Here is a 14,039-nt window from a genome sequence, read left to right as displayed (position 1 = left end):
GTGGTGGATGAGGGTGATGGATGATGAATGAGGGTGATGGATAAAGATGAATGAGGGTGATGAGTGAGGATGATGTGTGATGGATGATGAATGAAGGTGATGTATGAGGGTGATGAGTGATGGATGTAGGTGATGAGTGATGGATGTGGGTGATGAATGAGGGTGATGAGTGATCAATGAGGGTGGTGAGTGATGGATGTGGATGATGAGTGATGGATGGTGAATGAGGGTGATGAGTGATGAATGAGGGTGATGGATAATGAAAGAGGGTTATGGATGATAAATGAGGGTGATGGATGATAAATTATGGTGGTGGATAATGAATAAGGGTGATGGATGATAGAAGAAGGTGATGGATGATAAATGAGGGTGATGGGTGAGGGCGATGGATGATGAATGAGGGTGATAGATTAGGGTGGTGGATGATGAATGAGGGTGATGGATGAAGATGAATGATGGTGATGGATGAGGGTGATGAGTGAGGATGATGAATGAAGGTGATGAATGAGGGTGATTAGTGATGGATGATTGAGGGTGATGGATGATGAATGAGGGTGATGGATGAGGGTGATGGATGATGAATTAGGGTGGTGAATGAGGGTGATGGATGATGAATGAGGGTGATGGATAAAGATGAATGAGGGTGATGAGTGAGGATGATGTGTGATGGATGATGAATGAAGGTGATGTATGAGGGCGATGAGTGATGGATGAGTTATGATTGAGGGTGATGGATGATGAATGAGGGTGATGAGTGATGGATGAGGATGATGGATGGATGAGGGTGATGAGTAATGAATGAGGGTGATGGATGATGAATTAGGGTGATGAATGATGAAAGAGGGTGATGGATGATAAATGAGGATGATGGATGATAAATTATGGTGATGAATGAGAGTGATGGATGATGAACGAGGGTGATGGATTATAAATGAAGGTGATGATAAATTATGGTGATGGATAAGGATGATACATGATGAAAGAGGGCAATGGATAAGGTTGATGATAAGGGCGATGGGTGATGAATGAGGGCGATAGAGGATGAATGAGGGTGATGGATGATGAATGAGGGTGAAGAATGATGAATGAAGGTGAAGGATGAAGATGATGGATGAGGGTTATGGACAATAATGATGGATAAAGGTTATGGATGAGAATGGCGGATGAGGGTGAAGGTGATGGATAATGGATGAAGAATGAGGATGATGGGTGAAGATGATGGATGAAGGATGAGGATGATGGGTGAAGGTGATGGATGAGGGTGAAGGATGAGAATGATGGGTGAAGATGAGGGTGACATCCTGCTCAGTGTTCCGTCCAACCTCCAGCCATTGTAGAACTATAAGTACAAGCATGCACAAAGTTCCCCCTTTCTTTCCTTGCCAGTCTTCTACAGTTCAGTGTCCTCCAAAGCTATAGATTGTTCTTAGAAGACTTCTTCAGGACTTCACATACTATATTGTACCCTTCATATTGCAACCCTGTAAAATATAAAAAGAAATTAGATGCTTTAGAAAAAAAAAACAGACATTGCAAACTCCATGCAGATAGGCTGAGTTATTTATAGTCCATCCACACCTCTTTTAGACCTTGATCACACAGTATGTGCAGAAAAACTGATGGAAACTGACGCTTTATACACATTGCAGATTCCTGCACAGAAAAAAATCTGCATGTGATACTAGTGTGGTGTGAACAGGGCACATAGAGAACAAGTGATTTCATTGTGTCCTTGCAGAACGTGTGCAGAAAAACTGATGTCTCTGCACCAAGGTGTGAACGGCCCTTACTGGCCAAGGAAGCTGCCATCTTAGCCTTTGTTACCAGGAGCTTTAAAGCCTCTCGGACCACTTTCACAAAAAAATTGGTGTGTTGCAGGTCTGTTCATTCTTAGTGGCACCCCAATGCACTCTGCAATGGATGTATGTTGCAGAGCAGGTCCATCAGCAATTTGCATTTAAATGAATGGTATCACATCAATATATGTAAAGTGCATGCTCCTGCATGCATAATGGTGTGAATGGGCCCTTAAAGTGGAACTAAACCCTCCTATCCTTTTCAGTTAGGGAAGCTGCCATCCTAGCCTCTGTTTGTTCTGCAACTGCCATGGTGGTGCACATGTGATCAGTTACGACTCCGGCCATTTTGCCGATTTAATACCTACTACAAATGATGAGAACATTGGACGAAAAAAATGCATTCAGGATGATCATCGAATAATCTATTAATTAGTAGGCAGTTTTCATGAGTCGATCATGACAGTTAATGCAAAAATATCAGAAAAGGACAAGTTTTCTCATAAGATAACAGAACAAATGATTTTCTTGTGGTTAGCACAGTATTTGTACAAAAAAATGGAGTGACCAAGACCCCACATGCTCAATAAGGAAAAAATACATTACAATGCATTGCGACATTTCCGAAGTTGTATTCTGTCTTACGGGAATTTTGCTAACTTTAGTAACATTCATTTTCGATATGAGACTAGGATCCAAACAATGGACAATCATTCTCATAGTCTCATCCTGTGTATGAGGCATAACAGTTTGGTTGAGGACACAAGCAATTGTGACAGCAATGCTGATATGCCGGGAATGTAAGGCTACTTTCACAGTGAGGAGTTTTTGAAGCATTTATGCATTAAAAAAAGCGCCTGAAAAGCTCAAGAAAAATGCTTCCCTATGTATGTGAATGTATATCTATGTATGTTTTTACACTGAGGCGTTGAGCTTGCGGTGCGGTGTAAAAACTCCTGCTGCAGTATCTTTGGGGCATGTTTCGTGAGTTAAAAAAAACTTCCCATTGAAATCAATGGAAAGCACCTGAAAAACACATAAAAAATGCCTCTGAGAAAGTTTTTGGTGCAGTTTTTAAGTTACGTGTCCTTTAAAAAAATGCTCAGAAAGTGCGGTAAAAACACCTATGCATTTGTGCTGTGTTTTTGCAGCAAATCAGTGTGAAAGTATGGGTTGAGTTATGCTTTAATGCAGAATAAAACTGAAAAGGAAGTCCTCCTACGGAGCGCTGTCACAGCTCCCTGGGACTCCCATCTTTACATAATCTACTGTCTGGATACCCAGGCTGCAGCCGTTTGACTGGCTGAGCCTTTGTGACATCACTCTCACGCATGCGCATGGGAGTCTTGGCTGCGGCACGCCTCTCTCAATGGACGCCACATCGTCCATTGACAGCGCAGTCATGTACGTCGGTGACATCACCAGTGCTGCTAAAGAAATATCTCCTAAATAGTGCACATTTAGGAGATATTTACAGAACTTACAGGTAAGCCTTAATAAAGCCTTACCTGTAGGTAAAACATAAAAAAAGACTTTACTACCAATTTAACCATTAACAAACATGCTTAGTCATCAAGACACAAGAAGCAATAATTTACACCAACCAAATAAGAGTTTACCTCCTGCTCTTCACCCACAATGTGAACGGCATTACCTCCTAAAGATTGACTGAGATGGGGGAAAATTGAGCCACGGGGAGGGTGGGCAGGAGAGGGGCTCGAGAGATCCAAAGAGGCGCCAGGTGACAGAGCTGCTGACATGCCCAGTTACAGGGGTAAATATACAGGTGAAAAGCTAAATTCATTGGCCAGCTGTTTCCCCCCTAAAGCTCTGTCACCAATCCAGCAGTCAGCTGACTGAAGATCAGCCCAGCAACTGAGGTAAATCCTCTTAGCAATGGCAGGCACCTTGTACCTGGGGCGGCACAATGGCTAGATGGTTAGCACTTCCACCTGGTAAAACTGACGCCTCATGTTGAGTCAGGAGGAGTTGAAGCCTCCCATTCAAGTCCATGGTGATGCTCCTCAAGCGCCTGGCAGGCATTTGCGAGGTGGTTGCGAGTCTTTTGTGGAGCGTTAATACCATTAAACTTCATTATAGGTGTTTGTGGTGAGTTTTAATGCTTGGCAAACGCCTATCAAATGCCTCAAAAAAGTGCATATTGCATTTGGGGAGTGTTTGAGGAGCATTAAATACACTTCCCAAACGCCTGTCAAATGCTCCTCAAATGCTCCCCAAATGCCTGTCTAACGCTATAGGGGCATGAACGAGTGTGAACGAGCCCTTAGGGACCTTAGATTGTGCACTCCTTGAGGTCATTTTACACAGCGCTTTATATGTACTGTATATGTAAAGCGTTGAGGAAATTGACAGCGCTGTGTAAGTACCTGTAATACATAAAAATACCTGACACACAAAACAGAAAGAACCAGCAAAGCCACCCCAGGAAGACATGGAGCTGTCACCAGAGTTTATTTAAAAACAAATGGTTGATAGGGGTGATAATCCCATGAGGCCACTTTTTCATTGCACCCAAACATGAAATTGTACACTAATTACAAATGACATATTTCCTTATTAATGTTGGCCTCACAAATGTTTAACAATGCCTCCAAGCCTTGGTTACAGGGCCAGGGGCGGACTGACAACTCATGGGGCCCCTGGGTAATAGGGGATCATGGGGACCCTGTGTCCTTGCCAAAACTCAAAAAAGCCTATGAAAAAGGTACCAGGGGCATCTCATGGGGTCCCCTACTGACCCCGGGCCCTCGGGCAGTGCCTGAGTTTCCAAATGGTCAGTCCACCCCTGTACAGGACTATACGAGGACAAGGTCTGATTACCTTCAATAACAGAGGAATGTGACTATATGGACAAGCCAGCCCACTCTCCTCTCAGGAATGCGCCATTTTCCTTAGAAGGTCATCATGTTGTGTGCAGTGGGGGTTGACCATTTCCCTACATTCAAGTCCAGTATATAACACACAGCTAGGTTGGAAATATTATTCTCAACCCAGAGCTTGCCCTGAGCATGCGTCTGTTCTGATCATCGGCCACGCCATATAATGGAGAGACCCATGGTGGAAACAGCATCTTTAGTTAAAGCGGAGCTCCACCCAAAAGGGGAAGTTCCACTTTAAGTCTTCGTTTAAGTCTAAATTTGACAGGTACCCGCTCCCACTTCCGCTGCAATTGTCTAGTTGTCCCCCCCCCATAGTTTTGTGGGACACGTGACGGTCCCAGAAGACTACAGGGCCATTCACAAACCACAGAACCTCTCGCGCATGCACAGTGGTCACCTGGCTGTGAAGCCGCAAGCTGTCACAGCCGAATGCCCACACTGAAGATGCCGGGGAGAGAAGATGGCCGGTGAAACCAGCCATGGTGAGTACACCACTGGACCGAGGGACACGTAAGTGATTGTATTTTAAAATTCAGCAGCTACAGTTTTTGACTTTTTTTCAGCTGGAACTCAACTTTAAGTATTCTTGTTATATTTTCGTTATCTTTACCTGTATCTGTCATTACTTGTAATGACAATTACAAGTAATTGTAAGTAATTGTAATATTTGTTTTACTTATAAGGATTCATGTGATCTCTGTTTGCACATATTGAATACAACCTCAAAATCGTAACAAAACACCTATTAACACCCATCATACCAAAAAACAAATCTGAATAATAAATTGAACACATGATGATGCTATAAAGGTTGTGGAAAAAGTTTAGGCTCTTTTATTTCGATTAAATACATTTTAACCGCTTCCCGTCTGCCCTATAGCAGTAATACTGCTACAGGGTGGCACGGGTGCACAAAATCACATATATATACGTGATTTTGCATTTCGGGTAGGTATTCGCTATTCGTGTCCTCGACTGTCAATCACTGGGTCCTGGCCGGTGATTACTCACCAGCTCCTGGTGATCAAGGAGCATTACCGACGAAGGAAGAGAACTGTAAGTAAACAATACAGTTCTTTCCCCTGTCAGTTCCTGCACACTGCTATGCATGGCTTTGCATAGCAAAGCCATGCAAAGCAATGTGATTACAGTGAAGCACATGCACAGTCCCCAGTAAAACAGCGCACAGTTAACCCTTTGATCGCCCCACATGGTAACTCCTTCCTGCCCAGTGCCATTAGTACAGTGTCAGTGCTTTTTATTAGCACTGATCACTGTATTGGTGTCACTGGGGATGTCAGTGACACCAAGTCAGTTCCCCCCAGTGTTAGAATGCCCGCTGCAATCCCGCTATAAGTTGCTGATCACCACTATTACTAGTAACAATAAAAAAATTTTTAAAAATCCCAGTATATATACCTTCTCTTGTAAACACTATAACATTCACATAAACCAATTAATTTACACGTATTGGGATTTTTTCTAGCAAAGACATGTAGCAGAATACATTTTGGCCTAAATTTATGACAAAATTTTATATTTTTAATTTTTTTACTGCACATGTTTAATAGCAAAAAGTCAAAAAATGTTTTTTGTCAAAATTGTCAGTCTTTTTTTTCTAGCGCGAAAAAATAAAAACCACACAGGTGATCAAATACCTCCAAAAGAAAGTTCTATTCATGGGAAAAAAGGACGTAAAGTTCATTTTGGTGCAGAATTGCATACCGCGCAATTATCAGTTAAAGTAACGCAGCGCCATAATGCAAAAAATAGCCTGGTCAGGAAGGGGGGGGGGAGGGAATCCTCTGGAGGGCAAGTGGTTAATTATGAAGTAAATGTTAACATTTATTACCAAACTGTTAACCATTAACAGACCAACATGCTTTGTCACCAAAACTCAAGCAGCAATATCTTTCACCGACCAAATACCAGTTTACCTGCCACAGCCAAGCTGGGACTATGAGTGTACAGATGGGGGGAGACGACTCAGCCCTAGACCTCTCCACTTCTCCTCAGAGCCCCCAAGAGTCCATCACTCGAGTGTAATCTGTTCAGTCATGCTTTTGCGAGGAAAAGATTTGCTTTACATCAACTTACATCAGTAAGTTGTACATCCGTCTTCAGTTCAGTTCAGTTTACATCGGTTTACACTTCAGTACAGATCAGCCTACATCTATTTTTTTACAAATGTTGTTGCAAAAAGGTGACAAAAGTATAAACAAAAAATGTTTAATTCCTAAAAATGGACAGAAATGGACGACATCTGTTTACATCCATTCAGATCCGTCTAAACAGAAAAGGATGTAGCGTTTTACCATAACAAAAAACAGACCCAATGGACACAGATGTAGGCAGATGTAAATAGATGATCACCCGTTTGCATCTATCTGCCTATAGACATACATTGTGGTTCAGTCTGGATCCATCTGAAAAATAGATCTAGACTGAACGTCTGTGTGAAAGGGCCCTTAGCCTCTTCCTTCCCATAGGGCCTGTTTACGCTCACGATGGAGGACACAAATCACTGCCTGTCAATTGGTGTTTGAAAAGCAATCCACCACAAATCACATTTCAGAGGTGCAGCAATGACACCTCTGAACAAGGCCTTAGAGCCCCTTCCTTCCTCAGATCACTATTAGATCCCTTTAAATCTCTATATTCCTCAGAGGCCACCTCCCATCTCCTCTCCTTCATCCCACTGACATAAATGCCAAGCAGTACCCCTCAGACTGACACCACTGATACCGATGCAGTAACATTTTTCTTCTTAGCAACACCACTGATGCAGGGACGTTTTTCCTTCCAGTGACCCCACTAATGCTAAGACCCTTTTTCCTTTCAGTGACCCCACCAATGCTGGGACGTTTTTCCTTCCAGTGACCCCATTAAGTCCTCATGCACACTGGACGTTTTTACTGCTGCTGTTTTAGGCTTTTGACTTTTTTTTGACAGCTAATAAACCCCCCACAGCATGCTATCCTATGTGTCCATACACACATAGACTGTAATCAACATTTTTTGTCAGGGACATTTTTTGGCTGGAAAAAACCCCCAGAACTAGTGGGTTTCTAAAGGGGTTTTTTAGCTGTAAAAACGCTCTAACACTCCAAAACCCAGTAAATCGCAGCAAACCCGCATTTTAGGACTTTGTTTACCAAAAAAAATTTTTTTTTGTAAAAAAACACTAAAAACCACAAACGGTGAAAAACGTTGCTAAACGCTAATGCAAAAATGCTAAAAAAAGCTGAAAAACTCACATTTTTAACGTGACTTTACACAGCTAACGTTACCAGCATTATCAAAACACCCAGTGTGCATAGAGGCTAATGCTAAGACCCTTTTTCCTGTCAGTGACACCACCAATGCAGGAACATTTTTCCTTCACCATTGTTAGCCCCATATTTGTGTATAAATGTAAAACTCTTCAGTTTGCTGCAGAGTACCACAACTATCGGTACTATTTTAGCACATACCACAAACATTACATACATTACATTGTGTGCACTAGACTTGTGCGATCTGTTTTGTTTCTAAACAAATTTCAGACAATTTTTTTTGTTATTCAGAGATTCGGATTTATCAGAATTCTGAATGACAAAAATAACTAATTTAAATGAATCCGAAATAACTAAACAAAATTTGCCCGAAATTCAAATGAAAAACAATTTAAAAAACAAATTCGAATTAGAAAACAAATTGAAAAAGAATTAGAAAACAAAATCAAACAAACATTTGAAATCATAAATAAAGGGGAAGTTTTCTGCTTAAGGACTGGTCCCCTGCTCCCCGTTAAGGATTGGCACTTTTGGGGAGCGGGGGGAAGGGCACCCAAAATTGACAGGTTCCCCTCCCACTTCCGATGCTATCGCTTAAGGCGATCAGAAGCACAAGTTGTCCTCCCCCCTCCCTCCTCATAGTTTTCTCGGACATGTGACAGGTCCCAGAAGACTATGGGACCATTCAGAAAGCCCAGCGCTACTTGCGCATGCTCATTGAGCAGCCGGCTGTGAAGCCGCAAGCTGTCACAACTGGGTGCCCACACTGAAGATGCCAGCGCTGGGAACACAGGGTGAAACGGGCTGCGGAGAGGACACCGCAAGATCGAGGGACAGGTAAGTGTCCACTTTTTAAAAGTCAGCAGCTACAGTTTTTGTTCCTGCCCCTTCATATTTTTCCATCACTGCTGTCAAAAACAAACATTGATTTGACCCCACTACTGATTAGAAAGTCAAGCAAATATTCTTGAAACAAATTATCTCAGCAGAAAATCTACATGTGTATAGCTAGATTTCAATTATTTTCCCCTGATTTAGGCTGGCCATACACGTAAATTTTCAGCCGAGAATATTCGTAAGAAAAGTTGTACGAAAATTTTTTGCACATTCGATGAATGGACGAATGTTGTTTGAAAATTGTCTTTTGCTTTGAACATTCAATTTTGAAATGAATGTGATTTCTGAATGAGAACCACATACACTAACCGAAAATTCTTTTGATTGAGAAAAATTTTTGTTACTGCCCCATCAAATTTTTCTGTCACTGCTGTCAAAAACAAACATCAATTTGACCCTACTATTGGTTGGAAAATCAAATGAATATTCTTGAAACTAATATTCTTGGAATGAAAATCTACATGTGTATGGCCAGCTTAACTTTTTGATTTCGGTTGAATTTTTTAGAATTCGGTTGAAATCTTTTCGATTGCAAACGAATGTTCGAATTTTGTTGAATCAATTTTGAATTCGGTTGAACCATTTTGGAATGTGAATTACTTTTCGAATCTGGCTGAAATTTTTTCGAATTGAACTAGAATACGAATTACTGAAACAAATCCCGAAAACAAATTGAATGAATTTACCAAAAGCAACTATACAAAATGTGTTAGATTTTGAAACGAAACTAAACTAATTTTTTCATTTTGCACGTCTAGTGTGCTTTATTATAGATCCATTGCCTCCCCCCCCCCTCCTCGGGAGGTGGGCACAGTCTTTCTCCCTGCAAGCAAGAGAGGGTGGCTACATTCCTACATACTGTACAGTGAGACCATGGAGAACGAACATACCCACCCTCTAACAAGAAGTTGGATCACAACGGCAAAAAAAAAGGAATTTGGAGATTTGGTGGAGACTGAGAGTAATAGAAGGAACTTTTGAAAGGTAAGAATACATACGGTACTTCAGTAGATTTGCTTTTTTTAAACCACAGTTTAGTGTCAAATTAATGCTAGGTTCACATCTTTGTGTGTTGCGCGGGCCGCATTTGCACGGGAAAAGCAGCCCATTCAATTGAAACCGCATGGAAAAGCACCTTTCCATAAATCGCAGCCTGCATTGGGAACTGCACTACAGCGCGGTTCCCAGTATGGGTGCAATTTTTCAGTGTGGGCGGTGTGCCATTAAGATTAGTGGCACCTGCCTGTGGGTCCCATGTTTTGTGTGCAGATGGTTGCAGCTGCGGTACGAAGTGCAGGTCACACAGCGACTTCCATCTACACTACTGTGAACCTAGCCTAAGTCCCTACAGGTAGAGATACAATAGTTATCCTCATATAAGTGGTAACCTTGACTCAGCAGATGGAGAAATGAATTGCCAAAATAATGATGCTACTCACTGACTGGTTATATATGGTAGAACTTGTGGAGCTTTACCATTATTTGTAAAAACTTTCATTTCATAGCAGATACATTTGACTGTAATGTACTGGCAAAATACAAAAAATCAATTGAAGAGCAGAAGTGATTCATGAATTGTTATGCATTTGGAACAGGTATCCACTACAAAATGATTAGACAAGCTGTCCACGAGGCTAGGTTCACACATATGTGGTGCGGTACATCGCATGTGATTCGCATAGGAACCGCACCTCATTCCTGTGCAAATCACATGCGATTGTGTGCGGTGTGATTGAAGCCATACATTATGTATGGCTCAAATTGCACTGCACCCACACAGAAAAAGGTGCTGGACCCTTTTTTGGGTCTGCACTAGAATAAGATGGCATGGGTATTCACACCTATGCAATCCGATTCTGTACATCGCATCACATTTTGCGGACCGATTTCGGAGTGTTATTAACTTAACATACACACCCGCATCAATTCGCATGAATGGGGTGCGATTCTGATGCGGTGCAGAATTCGCACAGAAAACGCTGCAAATTCTGCACCGCATCAGTGTGAACCCAGCCTGAAGGATCTTCATTTGTGAGGCCTGTCATCATGGATGATACTCGTTTTTTCATTTAAATGGGAAATAGAATAGTCCAACCCAGTCGTGATAACTAGGGAAAAGATCAGGGGTGTTCAAATCTTAGTCCAAACCCATGTGAGTGAGTCCACTAAGAAACAGTCATTGTACTGGGCTCCTCTTCAATATGTGATGTTACAGGGCAGGGAATACACCAGTTGCAAATGATTGACCCAGGACAGGTAACAGATTCTCACGTGGGTTCACACTGGGTTCCAAACACTCCCAAGCTCATCCCTGCCTGTCATGACTGTGTTGCATGGGAGTATTATAAAAAAAACATGAAAAATCACATTAGTATACAGCTCTGCATGAAATCATTTTACATTCGATAATTAAACAAATATTTTTTAAACTTACAAATCGCTCTTTTTCTACTTCCTTGTTGAATGAGGCACTGGTGATATAACCCTGACCTCACAGCTGAATCGTGGGAAGTTCTAGAAGGCAGACCTATCATTCCAGGTAGAGTTCCAGGAAGTAAAAGGAGATGGATTTATCTGCTCTTACCCTAGGTTCACACCAGAATTTTGTGCAGCGTTTTGCATTTTGCAGAAACGCAGTACAGTCTATTTAACATGATTTCCTATGGGACATGTTCACATCTGCATATTTTCACCCGATGCATTTTTTTGGAAAGGGTCAGGGACTTTTTTGAACGCAAAAATTAGCATTTTTGGTTCTATATTCTTCAATGGAAACGCTGCAGAAAAGCATGTATTGCATTTTTGCTGCGTTTTTGATGCATTTGTGATGCATTTTGCATTTTAAATTTGCCTAGCAACAAGAAAAATTAAAAAAAACACCCGCATGAAAAACACGACAAAAACGCAGCTGCAAAATGCAACGCAAAAAGCAATGCAGAAACAGCTCAAATGCAACCTGCATAGGTGTGAACTTTAGTGAAAGTGGCCACCATAAAAAGAATGGGAAGGAAACGTAAATAAGGTATACAAAGAATAATATGCTTGCAGTTATCTATAAATATCTGCTTGTAGAAAACATTACTAAAGGTTCCTATGTTGTAATTTTTATGATAAGGGTGGAGGCCCTCTGTAACTTCATGCCCCTCCTGACAGGGCAGCCTAATAAATTAAAACTGTTGAGTAAAAAGTCAAGTAAAAATGTCCACCATAGATAAAACATAGCTAAATCAAAAAAATAAGAATGATAATATACTCAATACTTTAACAGAAAACTTAATTAATCCCTTTATAGTGCAGCTGACTAATCCCTAGATGTAATGACTGCATTTGTTTTTTTCAGTTTTTTCTCCCTTTAATTCCACCTGTGATCCTTCCATTAACACGTTCTGTCACTAAGAAGATGTTGCTTTCTCACCCTTCTGTCTCAGGAAAACAGAAACAGGACAAGTCTACAGGATTCCATCCCTTTATTTTTTTCATAATATAGAGGGTTCATGATTCTGTTGTCTGCACAGATAGCCAGGAACAATGTAACTGAAAACAGTCAGGCAGAAAATACAGTAAGTTATCATTTTTTCAGCACACAAGATTTCTGGCAAGATAAACAAGTTTTTGGGGTTTTTTTTTTTGCATTTTTCAAACATTTAGCATTTTTTTTTATAAATTATGTATATATTATATTATTATATATTTTTTTAAGATGATAGAAAAGATTACAAAGAATTATTAGGTAAAGAGAACCCAAGGATATTAACAGCAGTGTGTGTAAATGGCACACTTCTTACAGAACTCAAAGACTTAAATAGAGAAGTAAGTATGGTTACACTCCTCAGCAATTAATGGCACAAAAATGCAGTGAAACATTGTTTAGTAGGTAATATACATGAAAGCTCCATGCACACTAGCAATTTTTTAAAGCGCAAAAATTCTTGAAAGAAGGCTGGATAAAAAACACTGGTAATAGTGTTTTTTTAGTAGCATTTTAATAACGTTTAGGAGCATTAGCATTTTAGTAGCATTTTTACAGTACATGTAGAAAAAAGCTATAAAAAAGCATTTAGTATTTTTTTCTGCTGGAAAAATACTCCAAAAACACTCTACAAAAAAATTTGTTTTTCTGCTCTTAGACGCTGAAGCTCAAAAAAAGGCTAATAGCCTAAAGTAGTGTGCATGGACATATAGGATAACACTCTTTAGCTTCTAAGAGCTTAAAAAAATGCTAGTGTGCATGGAGCCGAATTGTGTATTATCTGAATCATGAGTCTTGGAACTAATGAAGTAATCAGGCTTTAAAATGCTTGGTTGTATGGGATGGAATGGGGTTCATAAGATTTAATTCCATATTACCAGAGAAGCAAAATGGTAGGAAGAGGGGGGAACACCATGGGGTCACTCAGGGCTGCTGTTAGAAACCATGGGGCCCCATACAGCCAACCTGACAGCACCCCCCCCAAAAAAAAACTCAGTTTACTATGCTTCAGTTATGATTGAACACAGTGATTTACCGGTACCAATCACTCATTGTGTTCATTCAGGAAAGGAAAGAGCTGGTAAATGTGCCATATTTACCGAACCCTTCCCCTACTCTCCATCCCGAAGGATTGTGCTTGTAGCTTCTGATGGGAAGGAGAGGAGGGAAACCAACATCACAGTCAGGGTGGGGGTACATGGGGGGCCTGGGTAGCAGGGGGAAACATATGGCACACAGGGAGGGTGATGGGTGAGGTAAAGGGGCAATTACTCGAACCAATCCCCTGTATGACTCTCTCTGCAGCAGCTGAAAGCGGGAAGGAGAAGAAGCCAGCTTTCAATTGCTGCAGAGAGAGCCATACAAGGGATTGGTTCCAGTAACTTCCCCCACCCCACGCTGTGCCAATCGCCCTTCCTGCCCACATCCGATTCATCCAGTTGCCTGGGACCCCCTACTGGCCTGGGCCCCGTACAGGTGGTACCCCCTTATCCACGGCCCTGGGGTTACTGACAAAGATTGGAGAGTGTGAGTAGCAGGGTGGAGGACAGCAAGTAGAGGAAGAGGACTCACTGGCAAGGTGTAATTCAGTACAAGAGCAAGGAGAATGTTACATGTTTGAGTTGAAAGGGGTCCCTAAAGTAAGTAACAACCAAATCAGGACTGTCCATGAAAAGTAACTAGTGGAGCTAGGTAGCCATAA

General features: G+C 41.3%; 1 long non-coding RNA gene across 1 annotated transcript in view; it reads left to right on the top strand.

Annotated features, from left to right (window-relative positions):
- LOC149464692 (uncharacterized) overlaps positions 1-14,039 on the top strand; it is a 67,476-nt gene that overhangs the window by 5,403 nt on the left and 48,034 nt on the right. Inside the window, exon 2 of the long non-coding RNA XR_016312341.1 lies at positions 9,627-9,852. This is a non-coding gene — a long non-coding RNA (uncharacterized LOC149464692). The remainder of the gene's footprint in view (positions 1-9,626; positions 9,853-14,039) is intronic.

The sequence above is a fragment of the Staurois parvus genome, unplaced genomic scaffold, assembly GCF_062004578.1.
Source record: "Staurois parvus isolate SC_StPar_1 unplaced genomic scaffold, SC_StPar_1.0 ptg000149l, whole genome shotgun sequence".
NCBI classification, from domain to species: domain Eukaryota; kingdom Metazoa; phylum Chordata; class Amphibia; order Anura; family Ranidae; genus Staurois; species Staurois parvus.
Note: the sequence above shows the minus strand (reverse complement) of the source record. Positions and strands in the feature narration are given on the sequence as shown.